The sequence below is a fragment of the Gopherus flavomarginatus genome, chromosome 1 (genome assembly GCF_025201925.1).
Source record: "Gopherus flavomarginatus isolate rGopFla2 chromosome 1, rGopFla2.mat.asm, whole genome shotgun sequence".
Lineage (NCBI taxonomy): Eukaryota > Metazoa > Chordata > Testudines > Testudinidae > Gopherus > Gopherus flavomarginatus.
Window position 1 is genome coordinate 123,989,828 of NC_066617.1, and position 17,530 is coordinate 124,007,357.

Here is a 17,530-nt window from a genome sequence, read left to right on the forward strand (position 1 = left end):
TACTGAAGAAAGCAGATCGTGGAGCCAATCGGATCAGAAGAAAGGTCAATGAAGAACAGCTGCTGAGGTTGAATGCTAGCAGTTTTAAACACTGAAAGCTTCAGACAGCCTGGACCTAAATGCTAGCATGGCTAAGCTTGCACTGAGGTTACATCTTGGAGGCCTGCAGACTGAAAAAACTGATTTTAATTTGGGGTTTTAGTGTTAGGAAGGATGCTGATGACAAATAACAAGGAGGAAAAACAAAATCCCCAACCCTTTTATTTAATCTGGGGTAGAGAACCAGTGACTTTTTTTAAAGCCAGTCCTGCTGCTGCTCGCTCTGACATAGTTGTTTGAAACTCTGCCATTTCAGGTCATGAAGTTTTTTGTGAAATAGTTTTGCAGTTTGGTTTGGGCTGGGCTCAAACCTCAAGAGAGTCAATTTTCAGGTCTAAAAGGGTCTACTTTGGTTTGGGTACATCAGACAGGAGGTACATTTGTACATGCACGAAGTCTCACATCCAATGTAGCGTCATCTGTCACTTTCATTAATATGCTGTTCATTCAAACAGAGCTTTCTCCATCCCCTTCTATTTGAAACATTGAACTGTACCATTACCTTTGTTTATCATTTTAGTCCCTGTGTGTGTGTGTGTGTGTGTGTGTGTCAGTCCATATCCCACCCAATGTGAATTAGTTTTTCAGTTAAAACCTTGAGAGCACAATGCTTTACTAAAATCCCAAACCCACGTAGCCTCACAGATCTGCTACCCTAGAACCAAATTTGTTCCCTGTGGCCCAGAGGGGAAATTACACCCAGGTGAAGGAGATATTTTCACCACCACTGTCTCATGGGGATTCCACCTGTCAATCTGCATTAAATTCTACCAGAGATGCCATAGGAGCCTTCCTAGAGACTGCAGATGGGATATTGAATTATCTTTTCTGCCCTGGCCATACCCTCTCCTAGGTTAGTAGTGCTTGCTCTTTGAAATACCTTGGCCCACCATGGCAGGGATAATCCAGGTGTCTTGTGGTGTTGTAACCCTTTCCCTCCACATCTGGCAACTTTCTTGCAGCCAGGAGCTCCCCACAAGGATCTGCATTGAAGGGAAATGATGAAGAACCTGAATGAATCTGGCCTTAGATTTTAGTGACCCCCTTTCCCTCGCCTTACTGTTTTTCCATTATTTATTCAGTAGAGAAGCTGGATTTGTGGGCTGGTAATTGTTAGAATCACTTTTTTTTTCCTTTTTTAAAAAGCTGGTCCTGTGCTCTATCTCCAGGCCACTCTTCCCTGTTGACCCATGCTAAGTTTCAAGTGAACCAAGGCTGATTTACGGGTTTGGATGGAGGAAGACCCCGGGAAACTTGATGAATTTGCATGTTTTTGACCCTGCAAACGTACCTAAAACTGCTGCATTTTGCAAGTTTCACTTTGCTTGTCATTACTCACTCTAGCTGCTGTCTGTGTGGTTTTTTTTTTTTTTAAAAACTCCTATTCCTATGAGTTTTTAAGTAGTTCCCTTCCTTGATGTTTTTTAAATTATGGACTACTCAATGTGCAGAGTGCATAGGTTTTAATGAATGACGACAGAAGTATGTTTGTGCAAACAGTTATTTCCATTCCCATCACCCTGTCTTTCTTTTTTTTATCAAAAAGGACGTGACACTTATGTGAAAACACTCTAAACATTTTCCCAATGTTATTGACATAACAGTCTTTGTCAAAGAGTCATGTGGTTTATGCAAAGACTAAAGCTAATCTTGGAACACTGACACATGTAAGCTTTAATTTAAAAAGCCTGTGAAAATAGTGAGAAACAGATGGAAAGTTGCCATGGAAACCCCTAAAACTTAGGTGTGGGGGAAGAAAAACTTTTGCGCAGAAACCACAATTATTTTCAAAAGGATCTGCAGATTTCAGAAGCTTATTTTGTCCCCCACACAATTCCACTGGTGGAACAATTTTAATATATATGTAAGTATACACACGCACACATCCTGGTACTTGTATTTTCTTTCTGATGACTAAAACGTGGTATCAGAGGAGGAAATTTGCCAGTACCAAAGTTATGTGCTCAGGACACACCTTAATTGGCTGTGTGTGGGTATAATTATATCTTTAACTTTCAGAATGAGTGGATTTAATTTATACGTCCATATTGCTTTTGTCATGCTAACCATAAAGCACTGGTAAGTCCAAATGCTGAGTATGCACAAGAGGAGATAAGTGTATATAGTATGGCGCACACACAACATTGACTATGGAGTGGCACCTCTAACAAGCTTGAAGAATTGGGAGATAAAATAGGGAGAACACAAAAAAGGGAGGAAGAAAAGTAACATGGGGAGGGGCCAGCCTGTTTTATGAGCCAAGATTTAAAAAACATAGCAGATTATTCAGATGTGCTGAGAGAACTGGAGAACTAATTTTAAATTTAAATAAAAATTCGATTTTTTTAATTTACTTTATTATGTTTGAGTCTCATGGTAGAAGTGGGTCTTGAGGAGGGATTTGAATGAGGAGCAGGAAGGGCAGGGTATATGGTGCTTGCAATCAGGGGCGGCTCCAGGCACCAGCACGCCAAGCGCGTGCCTGGGGCGGCAGGCAGGTTGCCTTTGGCAGCATGCCTGCAGAGGGTCTGCTAGTACCACGGCTTCTGCGGACCTCCTGCAAGCGTGCTGCCAAATCCACGGAACCAGGGACCTCGCGCAGGCAAGCTGCCGAAGGCAGCCTGCCTGCTGGGCTAAGGGCGGCAAAATACCGAGAGCCGCCCCTGCTTGGAATAATATTCTAGGTAGAGAGCTGCATAGAAAGAAATTACAGGGTTCTGATATTGCCACTAGTGGGAGAGTGGAGGGGGTGAGAGGGAATGTTTAAGATGAGATCTGAGATGCAGACTGGGAAAGTTGTACAGGGCCTACAAATCAAGGCTGAGAAGTTTCACTTGGTACCATACATAAGGGGAAATAAGTGTAACGATTTGGAGAAGGGTAAAGAATCTGATTTTTGATGAGGAGGATACTTTTAGCTGCTTTGTGGATGGGCTGGTGGGGAGCCATATGAGTATCGGAGTACTGTATGAAATCCTGGCCCTGTTTTACTCAATGGGAACTTTGCTATTGATTTCAGGGGCATGAGGATTGTACCCCAGGAATACTGTCAAGTGTCGAATTAGGAATGGTTGTCATTCTCTGCATGAAATATAAAGCTAGTAGGTAACTGCATATTTGTAAACTTTATTAAAAAATTAAGTGTTTTTTTTTGTAGTTTGCGGTGTAGTCTGGTTCAGCTGATACACATCTCTTTTGCCCCCTAGGATTAAATAACAGTGAAGAGAAAAAGGCTTAATAAGGATTGCAAGCAAGTAGTCTACACTGTTCATTTTACATGAATGATTATTTACTACATTTGTTTAGCTATTCATTACCTTGCCCTTTGGTATAATTGCTAACTAAATTCTAGTTCCTTCCTATTTTTATTAAAGCTGAGGTACTTGGTGCTGTAATGGTGAGCAACAGACTAATCAGCAGTGAAAGGGAATTAGAGCTGGAGCCAGATGGGGTTTAGGAGATCAACATAACATTTCTTTGGTGGAAGAGAGTGGTTGGTTGTTTAATAAAATATGAAGCAGGATTAATGTTGCAGATGACCTTAAAATACTGAATAGCAAAGAGCTACTCTGTGATATCCTGTACAGCTATACCTTCTGTTAATGCATGCCTCTCAATCGTTAAACCTGAGAATGTATGACACGAACAATCAAAATTGTGGAACAACTGTGTGTTGTTGTCTTGACATAATTGACAGACTGTGAAGTTTTATCACAAAAACTTGTTTTTTAAGGATGCCTATTTCACAGTATGAATTAAATCAATTTTGTAAGGAGAATTGGAAAAGCAAATTACATCATGTGCAACTATAAGGAACCCCCATAAGGGTCATGAGCCGCGTTTGATCCTTTGGCCAAAGTTAGCACAGATTTACCGCTTGAGCTAAAAAAGCATCTGTTGTTCTCTCTGTTGAGCAGCTTCTAAAGGAGGATGTGATATACACTTTGTTGGGGGGTTGCACAGACTTGCTAGATAGCTCTTGAATGTTGCTGATTAGGATTCCTGGGCTCTCTTCCTAGTTCTGAGAGGCAGATGAGGCCCACTAGTGAGAGGTAGGATAGCTAAGGGAATGAATTTCCCTTGAATACCAGGCTTGCTGGTGTGCTGAGGTCACTGCCTATCATGCTGATCATTGTCTCATTCTTCCCCCTTGTACTCCCTCATCTATCTCTATCCAAATGTTGTCTCTTGTCTTAGATTGTATACTGTTTGTTCTGTGTTTGTACAACACAGTGGGGTCCTGGTCCATGACTGAGGCTCTTAGGCACTATGATAATACAATAATAAATCATAATACTAATGGTTATGTAGAGGAGCTGTTATATTGGAAACCTCTACCTTCATCTCCCATCACACTAGTCACTGAGCTGACCTTTACCTTCCCCCTACAGTCTCCTGGGATTGGTGGACTGAGTGGTCTTGTGGCCTCTAATAACTTTTCTATAGTATATCACCAATTCTAATTTTATTAGCTCTACCTGCAACCTTTTGTTTGACTGAGGCGTTGAGCCATTGGTTGTCCTCTCCCTTTGCTATTCAGGGATACACATTAAAAGGTTTGACTCTCTTTCCTGTTGGTCATTTTTTTTTTTAGGATTGGTAGCAAGAATTTATTGCACTCATTTTATCTAGCTGTCGGCATGCACCGTACATCTCCAAGCCCTGGTTGGTGGCACAGTGGGGCTAAGGGAGGCTCCCTGTCTGCTCTGGCCCCATGCCACTCCCGGAAGTGGCCAGCATGGCCCTGCAGCCCCGAGGGGAGGGCTCGGTGCACTGTGGCCAATGGGAGCTGCTGGAGTGGAGCCTGCCTTAGCCCCGCTGCACTGCCGCCCAGGAGCCACCCAAGGTAAGTGGGTCCGGGGGCTCTGTGTGCTGCCCTTGCCTGCAGGCAATGCCCCCATAGCTTCAATTGGTCACAGTTCCTGGCCAATGGGAGCTGCGGAGTCAGTGCTCAGGGGCACGGACAGTGTGCAGAGACCACTTCCTTTGAGGCTAAATTGCACAATGTAGGCAGAGCCCAGAGCATGGAGGAGCATGGAGCCACAATCCCCAGGCAAAGCACTGAGAGGCACTCTGCCTCATGTGGTGGAGTGGGAAGAAGTGCCTCCTTGAATGCCTTGGTACACATGCCAATTTTTCCAGTATTTATAAGGTGCAACCTATCCACCCTGTGCACTAGTCTGCCCTCTTCTGTAACCTGTTGCAGTGAGGAAGAGGGCAAGACTGTGTGTTTCTCTGTGTGTGTGTGTTCCCCTAGGCACATAAGAATGCAGCAGTATCTCTATGGGCAAGCCCTGTGACAACCCTGACATCAGGTCACCCAACGAGGAAGTCTTATTGCACCCACCCTCTATGCAGCTGTGGAAGAGCCAGGCTTCATTAGTCACTCATAGTTGGATGGAAAAATAACTTTAAAGTGTGCTAGCACATTTTCTGCTTCCATGGCATTCCAACCAATCAACTGGCCTCTGAGTCAAATCTAGGCCAAAGAGCAGGGGTACATCTCCCTTTGAAGAAGCTATGCATGCGAGGCACACCTGGAGAGACCCAGACTCACCTGCCCTGAGGAAGCACCCTCATGTGTCATCCCTCCGGTTGGAAGTACTTACAAGCTTTGATGAATAAGTCAGGCTCCATAATCATTTTGATACAAGTCTCGCTTCTAATGCCTAATAAATGAAAACATTACGTTTCCTGCAATGAAAAATGCATGAAAGTGTGCCATTCATAAAAAGATTTAATTAAAACATATGAAGCGTATCCTGCTGTGACCCACATTTCAGAAACAATGCGACCCTGTTTTCGTGTGGATGTAGGGCCCAATCTGGTAGCTTGCGTATCCCTGAGTCACCCCATTGAGTAAACCTGTTCAGTGCTTTAGGAGTAAGGCAGCACATATGAAGTAACTGTAATATAGAAATAGTAAATTAAACTATTTGAAAAACGCTGCAGGACTGGACTCCTAGTCCCAGCGGCAAAATGATTTCCTTTTTATCTTAATGGAAGACAAAAGAGGAGTTTTGCCATTGACTGCACTTCATAGGAGCCAGATTGGATCCAAAGTTGTGTTAATGATATCACTTGAAAAGGGGACTTTGATTGGGATTTTTCCTTGCTTTTATTGTCTTCTGGACAGAAATTTTATCCTGGTTTCTGTACAAGAACTAAATTGTTAATATATTTTAAAATGCCACACTTGGACTATTTTTGCTATCTTGAATTTTAACAGTCTGCATCTGTAAATGCCAATTTGTTTTTGACAGGAGGGAGAGGGAAAGTGAGCAAATGAAGGAACGATAATCCTACTGCTATGCTCAAATAAATTTGTTAGTCTCTAAGGTGCCACAAGTACTCTTATAGAACTTAATGGAGACACTGTTACAGACACTGTGGTCCGGTTTCCCTCTGAAATAAATTCTGTATAATTTGAAGTCATGAGAAGGAGCTATTTCACCATTATAAAAAACCCATAGAATGTAGTTAGATTTCATAGAAATTAGTCATTACACCTATTAAATTATCTAAGACATTTTTAAACTGAGTTATAAGATTCCATAATAGGGATACAGGGGTGAAATTGTGGCTCTATTGAAGTTAATGGGAGTTTTGCCTTAGGTCTTCGAAAAAGACAAGTCACACATTCTTAAAAATCAAGCCCATGTTTAAGTGCTCTGCTGAATCAGGACCATGATCCTTGATTAAATTTTATAGGCTGGTTTAAAAATGCACAGGGCTGTAAAAAGACAATTTGAAGTGTTCCTGGAAACTTACCTTGCCAGGGGAATCTTTACAAAACATACCAATTGTTGCAGATGCTGGTTCAGCTGCACTGGTTTTGGGAACCCTAGTGTAAAGAGTTCTCAGGGTCCAGCAACTGTTTTCAGTACTGTCTGTTGAACTTGCGTTGAAGGGAGATAAGCAGTATTGCCAAATTTTGTGACTTTATCATGAGTCTTATGATATTTAGAGGGGGGGGTGTTCCTTAGAGCCCCAGCTCCTTGAGTCAAAGAACATCATGAGTTTAAAAAAAGAAAAAAGTTTCTAGCTCAAATGGTTGTGGAGAAAAGCTAGAAAACATGATCTCTAAAGGCTCAGAAGGCAAATAAAGACCCAAACTATATTATCTTCTAAAAACAATCTCATAATTTTTTGCACACTTGAAGCTGGCAATACTGGATGGACGGTCATGCTTGAAAAAAATCATAGGCCTTATTTATTACCAAAGTTGCACTGATTTAACTTTTAAATTGGTTTAGAAATTGATTAAATTGGTGTAAAAACCCTGTGAGGATGTTGTTGTTCAGTTTAAACCTGACTTTCTTTTAGCTAGGGTAACTGATAGAAATTGAGTTTTTGATTTAGGCTGACCCCTATCAATATGTAATAATTGTAATCTTTGTCCCAGGTGATTAACAACCACTAAAAGGTCTGGGTTCAATATGTTTAGAGTCTCCCATGCCATATAACTAACACGGTTTGAGCCTCCACCCAGAAAGCTGGGAAAATTTAAATGGGGGGGGGGTGAAGGGCACTTCTGGGGTGCCCTTAACAGTCAAGACTTTCCCACTCATAAGGACCCTGAGTCTGTGCACAAACAAAGAAATCTGTATGAGGGGAAAAGGGAACACAGCCATAAGCTGGGGAAAACACAGTGACTTTACATATGCAAATAAACAGTACTCCCCTTCACCCCTTTAGCAGTAGTCTAACTCCTTTTCCATCCACTGGGGACAATATGCTACAGGTGCAAATCCCATGGCCACAGCACCTCCACAAAAAACACCCGTTGATTGGATCAGCAAGAACAGTGTCACTTTGCAGGTGTTTCCAGTCCCAAGCATGCTGCTTGTCTGATTTGCACCTGGGTGTGCCACCACCTAACCCAGCTAATGATTCAGCTAGAGGGCATACCAGAGTCAACTCCACTCTGCTGCTCTCCTTTGTGACAGCTCTACAGTGTCTCCAGTGGAGGGAAGCCAAGAGCACTTAGGATGAGTAGAGTCCTGGCTCCTTGGAAATGAGCTCTTTGCTATGAAGTAAGGTGTGTCTCTCTCACCTCAAGAGCTGCCCAAAATCCATGTTTGTGTATTGTTGTGGTAATACCCAAAGTGTCATTAGCAGAATTGTGGATTGGCAACACTTACCCTTTTCACCAATAGAGGGAGCAGAGAGCTCTTTTTTTCCTCTGAAGTATTAAGTCACAGGACTTACATCAGGGGCTGGCAAACTTTTTGGCCTGAGGGCCACATTGGGTTTTGTAAATTGTACGAAGGGCTGGTTAGGGGAGGGAGCCGTGGCCTGGCCCTCACCTCCTAACTTTCCCCCCACCTGGGACCCCTGCCCCATCCAACCCCCCCATCCCCTGACCACCCCTGGACTCCTGCCACCCCATCCAACCCCCCCTCTCATTCCTGAGGACTGCCCCCCCAGGACTCCTGCCCTATCCAACCACCCCTGTTCCCTGATGGCCCTCGAACCCCTGCCCCCCATCCAACCCCCCCTCTGGCTTACATGATGATGATGATGATGATATCTAAAGTAATTATATAAATACAAGGAAGAAAGGTAGCATAAAAATATCCTTATATCCTGGTGGTTCTTCTAGAACACAAACGGATTATCCCTTTTTCAATCCCCCCTCCTTTTTTTGTTTTGCTGTTTAAGTTCTCTTTTGACGGAGTTGTTAAATCCTATGTTACTGCTGTTCCGTATCCTATTTCAAAACATGACCTTGCCAAGGATTCATCCCATCAGTTAACAATTAGCCAGGCTTGTGCCCAGTCATAAATACTTCTGATCGATAAACTGATGTTTATTCTGATCCTTCTCAAATGCAAATCATTTTACGCAAACTCCTGCAACCTTGAAATAGAATTCAGATTGCCTCCAAATATTTGAATAAACACAAGTGAGGCCCTTCTTATTGATGAACATTTTTGAAGCTGTGTCACTCCTCAGCCTCTGAGGGCAACCTATACTAATAATGAAAGCATGATTTTTTTGTTTGATTTTCATATCACATCTTCCTAATAACACATTTGGCTTACTCAAACCTTGACCCTGTAGGCTACGTCTACACTTGCAGAGTTTTTTTGCTGACAGTTCTGTTGATGATGGGATAGTGCTAAAAGAAAACTGCTGGTTTGTGTTCACATGGTTTTCCATACGCATCAGAGCGTCTTTACCAATGCAGCACTTGCATCGCAGATGAGAGGAGCACACTGTGGTAGCTATCCCACTATGCACTGCTGCGGGACACACAGCAAATCATTATTGTGGCGGTGGGGTGTGTGTGAGAGTGACAGCCACGGGAAGCAACTAATCCTGAGGTAGGGAGAGAGGGAGACCCTGACCTCAGCTCCTGCCTCCCTCTCTGACTGCACAGCGCTTTTGTCTGCCTTCCACTGTTCGCATTGTGGGAGGCAGCAGAATCCTTCCACAATAATGATTTGTGCTGTATCCCGGAGCAGTGGGCACCAGCTGTTAGAACAGAGATAAAGGTGAGAGGTGCATACCTGCAGGCAGGACTGCTGAGTTTCAAAGAGCAGCCACTCCCCCTCTGCAGTGTGGGACTGCTCTGGAGGGCAATTAGATCAGTAAAAGCAAGCCAGAGTCTTCACTGGCACATCAGCGCAAAAAGACTCATTGGAGTGATTTTATTTTTGCACTGAAACTTCTCAATTTCCAAAATGTAGATTTCCAGTGAAGATGCTAACGTGGTTTTTGCACAAAAACCTGAAGTTTTGCGCTAAAACTAGCAAGTGTAGACATCGCCTTAGTAAGACTTTTGTCAGCAGTAAGACCAGTGAGCCTTGATCAAACTTCAACAGCCAAAATGGAGATGTAGTGACTAATGTGCCCTTTTATCTCAGCTTTAGTTAACATTATGGAACCTGTATTATACCAGCAGTGGAAATCAGTAATGTTGGTCTCCACTGGGAGTTTTATTTGAGATTTCCCCCCCTTGCCCACACACATTCTTTGATTAGTATCCCGTGTAATGTATGGCAATGCACTGATTCCACCCTCTTAATGTAGTTCTGGGACGCTATGCCCAGTACACACAAGTCCTAGGCCGTTATGCCCTGTGACCATAAAATTTAGTCATAGCTGGAATAATACTTTTTAATTTTTCAGATCCTAATATCCAAAGAGCTCTGTGCACCTTAACAAAAGAGAGCTAAAACTAACATTTACATAAGGACAGTGTGTCCTAAATATACTGCAGAGCAACAGGTAAGAGAAACTCCCACAATCCACCCAGAATGCAATAAGTAATACAAACAAATCGTCTGTGCTTTAAAGACACAATTTTTGAAGTTGTGCTCTCTGATGATGCTACTTAGGTATGTTAAAGGGAGAATTTGCTACAGTTAGTTACCCTCAATGGAAAAAGATTTCACCTCCATCTTTTTAAAGTTATGCTTTGGGATAGTCATCTGAAACCCTTACATCTTCCATGATTGTGAGTGTGTGACAGGCACTAGATGATTCCTGTTAGGGCTGAGTGGTACTGGATTTTTTTTTTATGGCATCAAAAATCCCAAGCTTTTAAATTTTTTTTTTCATTCTGTAGTGGAATGAAAAAATAAATCTCTGAATATGTTGCAGAACATCTGCCTGGCTTCCCAGCTGCATGGCTAGCAGCCAGAGGGCCAGGCAGCTCACCGTCCAGAGAGGGCAGACTGGAGAGCTGGGCAGGTGGGAAACCAGCTATCTGACTCCCCAAAGAAAGGTGGGTGCCCCAGCAATATGGCCACCTACCAGGTGAACTGACAAGCTGGTGAGGAACCTGGGAGCTGGGGCTTGCCTGGCAGACTTCTCTGGAGCTGGGGAACCTGGGAGTCAGGTCTGCCAAGGAACTGAGAGACAGGCTCTTGGCTCCTTGTCAGTCCAGCAGGTGGGTTGCCGAAAAGCCAGCCAGATGAACCGGCACTCAAGCAGGCAGGGGTTCCCTCACAGAAACCTGCCTGCTTTCTGTTGAAATTTCACCGAAATGACGCATTCCCACAGAATGTCTTGATTTCAATGAATCAGCATTTTCTGATTTCCACCCTCTTCCCCCAAACAATTTTGTTTTATTCAAGGCTTTAATACTATGAACCTCCTTCTCCTTCTCCATTTCCTTGCAGTTCATGTGGCTACTTACGCCTGTGAGGAGTGGGTATAAAAAGTCCCAAATTGGAATGGGAGCAATCTTACATCCTTCCTTGTGCTCATCTCAGGAATAAATGACTAAAGAAAATGCGGTACGGCTTCATGGATCTATGTCACAGGGTTACTGGCCCCTTTTAAGAAGCAGCAGGGTCAAGTGTACCTGGACTCGTTATGCGCTGCCCAGCTGGGTTTAAGGAGAGACACCTGGGTCTTGTAAAGGGGGAGGCAACTGCAGGTATGTGTTGACAGATGGCTACAGACAGTATAGTGAGTACAAAGGATTCTGCAGGACTATGAGTCATTGGGGGAAGATACCGCTGGGGAAGGCTTGTGGAGAAGGCCAAACTCCAGGCAGAAGATGTTGGACAGCACAAAGACAGACCCTCAGGGAGGAGGGGCTGTGCCTGGCTTGAGACTGGGGCAGAAGATGGTTTGAACTCTGAAGGGAAGACAGACCCTCAGAGGTGGGGGCTAGTAGCAACTAGGATGAAGACTTAATAGTTCTATTTTAAAGGAGTTTGCAGGACTTAAAAACTTGGACTGCAGAAGGGGAATGTTGTGAATATCTGGTCTGTGTTGATTTGTTAAAGGGCGTTGAGTGAAGGGGAAACTGAGGCAGGCCTCAGCAGAGCCTTGCTGGCCAGCAGTGGGTACTACAGGACAAGAGTGCCTTTCGATGGTCTAATTTTTAAGAAGTCAGGCACACGTGCACGCACAGAGGCAGGCAGTTGCATGTGTGTTTAACTTCCATGTATGCTTCCCATAGTATGTAAAGCAAGAACTTGCATGTGCAAATAGCTACTAAGAAGCTCAACTGGCCAACTAGTGCAAACATTTGTAGTCACTGGCATATAATTTTACATTTGACTGTCTCTGGAGAATCAGTCTTGAAAGCTGAACATAGAACTGCAGTTATCAAACAGTATTCTGCCCATTTGGGTGACAGATGCCTGTGACTTGTGCCATATGGCAGGAATTTTGCTGAGTCATACAAAAGAGAGCTGGCATGAGAGATGTTATGCATCCTGTGCTCTGCAATCAACTAAACTCAGCTCACTATGCTTAGGCGAGAGAGTAGCTAGCTGCCCCTTTAAATCTATAGATGATCAAAAATTAAACTACCATGTCTTTCTATCATACCTGGGTGCTAATGGCTCCGATCCTCCCCATGCAACCAGAAATCCAGCAGCCAGCATAGCAGCTCTGCATGACTCACCCCTCCTATCCCTGGTGTAGGTAGCATGGCTGGAGCCCCTCTGCACTCCATTCATCCCTGGGTTTCTGGAGAAACTCCTTGAGATCTTAGGCAGTGGGTCATGAGTTAGAACAGTTTCAGGGATACTTTGTTGTGCCAGGGGATCAGCTATCTGCCTCCGCACACTCTTAAGTTGTGGCATGGACCCAGGATCTGGTCCATTATCAGTACAAATCAAGGCTTCAGAATGATAGAATTAACATGTTAAGTGCATGGTATTAGGAAAACTCTTTCACCAAGAAGACCATATCCAGGGCTTAGTGTGGATGTTATATACTCATATCAGCCAGTTCCCCTTAAAAGGCCAGCTGGCTGCATTCTACACGAGCTGACACTTCCAAGTGGTATTGAAAGATAAATCTAAGCAGAGTGCTTAGCAATAGCCCAGTCTCAAGGTAATAAAGGTTTGGATAAGAGTGGGGAGAGCTGCCTTCGAGATGAAAAGGTTGCAATCACCAGGCTACCCAAAGATGACAAAAGGTACTTTGGGCCACTCTGTCACCTAGAAATCCAGCAGGAGAGGTGGATCCAATAAGACCTTGATCTTGCAAACTATTGAGAGTGGTGAGCGTTAGCAGCAGCGCTTTCTGCTGGTCTGTCTAACTCAGACAGCTCTAAAAGAACAGGAGTACTTGTGGCACCTTAGAGAGTAACAAATTAGTTAGTCTCTAAGGTACCACAAGTACTCCTGTTCTTTTTGCGGATACAGACTAACACGGCTGCTACTCTAAAAGAACAGCTCCTCTTTTTCACTAAGCCCTGGTCCTTACAGTGTCAGTTCTGTGGGTAAAATGTTGCAATCAGAAAAAGAATTTACAGGGCTTGGACAAAGCTAGAGCAAGTGTACGTGCTTGAGTACAGGCGTGTGTATATGTAATGCATATGAAACAGTAAGTCATGAAGGGAGTCATTCAAACAAGGCAATAAAGGGAAACCAAACAGGACCGTAAGCAGGAAATTCTGTGATTAAGTTCCCATGTTCCTTCAGAACAGCATTTAGAGGTGACAAAGATCTAACGAGCTGACACAAATCCTGGGTACATCTGTGGATTTGATCTGGATTTACTTTGCTATAAGTAAGAGATCTATCTCTACTACTCTACAGAGTGGGCTTGTGGCGCTAGCAGATTCCCATGGGATAAATGGGTTAACATGAAATGGAGGGTCATTTTCAGAACCCTGATTCTCTTTGCCACACAAGAGGAAGGAAATAAGTTGGCCAGACAATGGAGAAATTTAACCCAACTGAATATAACCACAGGGTAACTGGCCCTTTTAAGGGGAGATGGACCCAGGCACACCTATATCTAGTTAGCTGCCTTGCAACTGAGACAGTAGGAAGAGGGGTCTGGTCGTTGCTTGAAGAGCACCAGGTTCTTATAAAAGCCTGTATGGGCACATGAACTGGCAAGCTGCAGGAGGTCCTGGGAAAGCGCTCAGCTAGTGACTCCCAGACTGGTGGCTGGGAGATTGAGAACTCAAGGGGTTAGAAAGGCTCCTTTGGGAATCCCTGGCTCAGGGCACTGGCTGAGAGAGGTAAGGGAAAAGCCTTTGGGAGCTTTAGCCATGTCAGGCAGACTGACTACTTAATTTTGCCTAAATTTCTTTTTAAGCAATAATCCTGTGATCAGGTCAAGGGCTTAAAACAACATCAGTATAAAATTGATGCTCCTTGTGCTGGTTAGAGAGCCCACCAGCATATGTGCAGCAATAAATACTGCTCCAGTGGAGCTACACTGACTTACACTGACTAATAACCTGTCTGAAAAGGTTTACCCTAAGCCCAAAAGACTCCTTACAATAATTTGTGGCTGGGGTGAACAAACAAGCAGTTCTGAGTCAAATAATGAGAGTAGGAAATGTTTCTTTTATTGTTAAAATGTTGCATTTTACATAGGGCTACTTCGTGTCTTAATTTTCAGGTCTCTAGGAGCCTCTAAATGAAAAAAGCCTTCTGTATCTGTAGGAAAAGTCCAAAGGGACATTTCTGAGAATTGGAAATGTTTGAAGTAGTTTGTATCTAAGAAACAAAGCCCCTGTTTTCTGAGTCCTAACTTTTATGCAGCCTAATAAAGACAGTATTGTTTTTGGTATTGCACTGGATCTTATGCAACTGGTGCAGCATTGCCTGTGTTCAGCAGTATCTGGACTCACCTCTATCTTGCCTTTGTCCTCTCAGCCTGACTATTGAGGCTCCCTCCTTACTGGCCCAAGTCCCAGCTCTCCAACATGAACAGAATGCCTGCTGCCTTACATATGTATAAAAAAGCATGACCATATCTACCTCATTCTTGAACAATTCAGCTGGCTTCCCATCTGTTTCAGAATCCAATTCAAAAGCAGCCTGCTTCTGTTTAAAACCTCCATTTGACTAGCTGTGTATTAACGGAGATACTATTTGGATATACTTCTAGCAAAAAAGAAAAGGATCTTGTAGAAGTACATTAGTAGGTAATAAATGTCAGAGCTCATTTTGGCCAGGAAGTTCTCTAGGCATCTGGCAAAAACAGTGCATGACTTATGTAGCACAAACATCTTCCTTTTCCTGGAAGTCATTATTACCTTTTCCCTCCATTACATATGCAACTGAGTGTCAAGGTATTTTTCCCTCAGTTTGAACTTTAGCGTGCAAAAAGTGGGGACCTGCATGTACCCTTCTAAGCTTAATTCTTAGCTTAGATCTGATAGCGCTGCCACCAACCAGAAATTCAAGTGTCTGGTATGCTCCCTGTCCCCCCAAAACCTTCCCTGGGGGACCCAAGACCCAAACCCCTTGGATCTTAAAACAAGGAGAAATAAACCATTCTCCCTTCTTCCCCCTCCCAGACTTCCCCTCCCTGGGTTACCCTGACAGGCTACACTGATCCAAACTCCTTGGATCTTAAAACAGAGAGGAATTAACCTTCCCCCCCACCTCCTTTCCCCCCACCAATCCCCTGGTGAGTTAAGACCCAATCCCCTTGGGTCTTAAACAAGGAAAAAAATCAATCAGGTTCTTAAAAAAGAGAGCTTTTAATTAAAGAAAGAAAAAGTAAAAATTATCTCTGTAAAACCAGTATGGAAAATGTTTACAGGGTCTTCAGCTTATATAGACTAGAGGGACTCCCTCCCCCTTAGCCTAAGGTACAAGTTACAGCAAACAGAGGTAAAAATTCTTCCAGCAAAATACACATTTGCAAGTTAAGAAAACAAACATAAGCCTAATCCGCCTTTTCTAGCTAGTACTTACTATTTTGAACATGAGAGACTGTTTCAGAAAGATTGGAGAAAGACCTGGTTGCACGTCTGGCCCCGTCTTAGCCCCAAGAGCGAACAACCAACAAAACAAACAGGCCAAACAAAGACTTCCCTCCACCGAGATTTGAAAGTATCTTGTCCCCCGCTTGGTCCTCTGGTCAGGTGTCAGCCAGGTTCACTGAGCTTCTTAACCCTTTACATGTAAAAGAGACATTAACCCTTAACTATCTGTTTATGACACTGAGAGAAAGAGAGGGAACTCTAACAGAATAAATTAGTTGATACTTGGTAATTGTTCAGCTATCTAATGGGAATGGAGAACTCATAAACTACAGTCTAACGATTTGCCTACCTGGGGATACTAGTGAGCTAGCAAGTTAGGGTGTGAATTTGTGGTGCATTAGTTATATGTTGACTGAGTCCTAAAAGTGCCTTTGTGTGCTTTAGCTTAATACACAGGCACTTCCATTGTGCAGTGTCCACATGAGTTAGTGAGAAATAGCTGTATGCTTACTTCTCCTGTAGACAAGCCCTAAGGAAGCACCTGTAATGATGAAATGCTTTCATTAGGGTTGTGATGTGTTGGACTCCTCCTCTCTCCTCCCCCGCATCTGGATGCCGCCTGTCCTAGCTGTGCCAGGTCCTCGAGTCTTCTCCAGCACACACATGCACAAGGAGGGACACATCCAGCTGCAAATGGACACAGATACCTTGAGATCAGCTCTGTGTGGGAAGAATCAGCTCGAGAATTCCCCCAGCACTCACGTGCACACTCCCTTTGGGGAGTAAACCCAAAATAATTGTCTTGGGCTGTACAGAAAGATCTGCACAGCGCAAGCTCATAAAAATTTGCCCTCTCCCTCATTGTGGAGAGAGAGATGCACAATTTTTTGCCTCTCCCTAAATATGAATGGCACAAACTGGGTTTTGAAATGAACAAGAAATAAGTTTAACTACAAAAGGTAAATTTTAAGTGGTGATAAGGCATAGCAAACAGAACAGCAGATTACTGAGCAAATATAACTAAACACACAAACTAAGTTTAATACACTCAAGAAAACAGGTACAACGTAATTTGTCAACAAAAAGGTTGTCTTAGGCAGGTTGCAGATTTTCTATAGCTTAGAGTTCCAGTTATTTCTCCTTACAGACTGGACCCCCATCTCATCCTGGCCCCCTGCCTTTCCCTTCAGGTGTTTTTATCAGTCTTCCTTCCTGGGTAGGCAATGGAGCAGAGCCCTGATTGATTTACTCCCCAGCCTTAAATAAAATTTACATAAGGCATGAATCCTTTGTTTCCAGTGGAAAAATACCAGCAGCGTCCAAGGTGGTACTCCGTCCAAGTGACATCATCCGATGACCCTGCAGCGTTAAAGCAACATCCCAGGAAGCTCCTCATGAAGGTAGGAGATTAGTATCTTCAAAGTTCCATTGTCCTTCTTAATGGACCAATCTAGGCTGATTGCCTACTCTCTCGTGGGCATTCCCCCAAATACACAGGCAGTTGTAATTGATACATAGTCAATACTTCTAACTTCAGATACAGAAATGATGCATGCATACAAATTGGATAAACACATTCAGTGGATCATAACCTTTCCAATGATATCTAAGATGACCTATCTTGCATAAAAATATCTTAGTTATGCCATATTCATGTCCTAACAATATTTCTATAAAGAATATGGAGTGTAATGTCATCAGGGTCTCATTGCACCTGACCCTTCTATGAATGTGCAAGATGAGAATACAGCAGCCTCCCAAGGGATTGTGCAAAGGGTG